This window comes from Sinocyclocheilus grahami, unplaced genomic scaffold (assembly GCF_001515645.1).
Source record: "Sinocyclocheilus grahami isolate Dianchi unplaced genomic scaffold, SAMN03320097.WGS_v1.1 scaffold176.1, whole genome shotgun sequence".
NCBI lineage: Eukaryota > Metazoa > Chordata > Actinopteri > Cypriniformes > Cyprinidae > Sinocyclocheilus > Sinocyclocheilus grahami.
The window spans coordinates 1,500,651-1,503,068 of record NW_015505355.1 but is presented as its reverse complement, the minus strand read 5'-3'; the positions used below and the strand labels follow the sequence as shown (position 1 = coordinate 1,503,068).

At 35.8% G+C, this 2,418-nt stretch overlaps 1 protein-coding gene across 1 annotated transcript in view; it reads right to left on the bottom strand.

Moving 5' to 3' along the window:
• Positions 1-1,962, bottom strand: part of LOC107593831 (GREB1-like protein) — a 60,253-nt gene extending 58,291 nt beyond the window's left edge. The window contains exon 1 of the mRNA XM_016283708.1: positions 1,905-1,962. The gene's annotated coding sequence lies outside the window, so the exon portion shown is untranslated. The remainder of the gene's footprint in view (positions 1-1,904) is intronic.
• Between the last annotated feature and the right edge of the window lie 456 nt (positions 1,963-2,418).

Here is a 2,418-nt window from a genome sequence, read left to right as displayed (position 1 = left end):
ATCACATTTGGTTACACATGTTGTTTCATGCAGACATCACCAAAAGCTACTTATTTTATTGTATTGCATCATAGTTTTCAGCTAGGTCATCAAATAATTGGATTTTTCTTCATAAAGAAGACCAAAGTCAACTGCATGATAGCACCAACAGCTGACAGCTTGCCATTTTTTTCTGAAGTGTACTTTCAGCCTCATTACCAAATGCATGTTTGGGAGTCCAGCTTTCTCATTAGGCTCCGAAGTGTCTGTGACCTCTAAGGCCACTGAGCTGAAATGTTCAGCGGGTGGGAAAGAATGAGGCCGTGAGGACACAGGAATGTGACCAAAACATTGCCTTTAAACCTTCAGGTCATGGGACCTCGACGGACATCAGATGAATGTCCAGTTTAGATGGGAATGTGGTCAAGATAGTCTGGTTTATATGTGCTGCACCAGGAATAAAACCTAGGATTCCCTGAGGATCACTGACTGAATATGACACTTTAAAACCTTTATTTATAAGATAGAATTCAGTTCAGCTCATGACTTTATCTAGTAGCAGAGACAGTCACAGAGAGGACGCTCAGTCGGATCAAACTCAAAACCGGATTCAGTCCAAAATGATTCTGAATCTAGTGATAAAGGATTTAATAGAAATACAATTATCAGTGCTGTGTTGCAAAACCTCAAACAAGACAACGTTTCAAAAAGTGAAAGTAGTACTGATGTAATATGATATATTTCATCCAAATCTATTTTAAACAATATATACTAATTATTTTAAAATAGCCATTCTGCTTATAATTAGTTTTATGGCCTCATTAAATAGCGTAAATACATGAAGTAGGCTAATTATTGGACAAAAAGCTAAAAAGGTGATTAACAATTCTCAGTTTTATTTTATGAAATGGTGAGCAGTCACAACAAAATACACTCCAAAAAGGGAGTTTTTGTAGCAATGCAGTATAAGAACCATTTGGGTTCCCCAAAGAACCTTTCTGTTAGCAGTTCTTAAAAGAATCCTTTTTTTTTCTTAGTGTGAAAAATATTTTAATAATATGAACCCTTTTTGTGTAATGGGAAAGATCAATGAATGTTAAAGGTTCTTCATGGAGCCGTCGATGCTAATAATCAACCTTTATTTGTGAGAATATGAAGTTAGTCCTAAAATCTTGGCGTAAAAAAAAAATGTATGTCCATTTTTGTCAACCTGATTCTTTAGTTTTACTGCTTTCAACAGTCTTAAAAAAATAGGGTACGTAATTACAGACAATAAAAAAATTGTTAATCTATTCTTAGAATGATTAGTTTTACTATTATTTAAAAAAAAGACATTCCATATCAAAAACTCACTCATATATATTGCTAACTTGAATTATTAAGATATTAATGACAGCTGCGAAGTATTTATAAACACATCTAATGTCCAGCAAACTCTCGGTTTTGACAACAGCGTCACATATGATGATGATTTATGCTTTTGAGATTATTTTGTACAGCAACTTTATGACCCCCAGTGTGGTTTAATTTGACTGATTTAATGTTTTATAAACAGTGCGTTATTTCACTCACATTAAGGATATTTCATTGAGAAAGCATACAGGTTTAACAGCATTTAAAAGCATTGGAGTAAAGTTTGCTTTAGCTTGTATTAATATTTCTCTTTTCAAATGTTCGGTCCGGTGAGCATCTACAGTAAGTGTTTTCAGATAGACATGATGCTGATTAAGTTTGACATATGATATGCTATCAAGCTTCATTGCTTGTAAATATGTTGCGCAATTTTAGTAAAGCAAGCTCAGAAAGAAGAGTGAAGCTGTCAATCCACAGCAGCAGCCTAATAATGCAATCCTGACTCAAACTCGACCCGACATGTATCACGCACGGAGAAATTAAATACAGTTTTTGGATATGTGATAACTTACCGAATTCTATGAGCAGATGAGCGGGTTCTTCTTTCTCTCCGCTTCTCTTCAGTCTGGCTCTCGCGCTGAGTCTGACTGCCTGCCTGCAGCTTTGAGCTCGTGACGTCTCCAGGACTGACTGTATGTTCTGTACCGTCACGTAGGCTGGCATGTGTTTTCAGTGTGCATACCTGCCCAAAACATCCAGCTCCGTGAAACAAACGGGGACAAACTGCGGTTATTATTCCAAAGATGGCCAAACGATATTCTTTTAAATCATTTTTTTTAAATCCCAGTGAAACCGAATAAGAAATATTCTTAATTTACTTAATATCCATATATCAGCTATTCCTGATTGCCATCTTGCTTTAATAACAAACAAGAACGGTACTAGACCAGCAACAGATTGTGAGCAGCTGAGGACAAACTGTTTATTTGTGAACTAAGCTTTACTTGGAAATGTGAAACATGAATACCATGCATTAAAAATCATGAGAGTGGACAAATTCTGGTGGATTTGTGTGTGTGTGTGTGT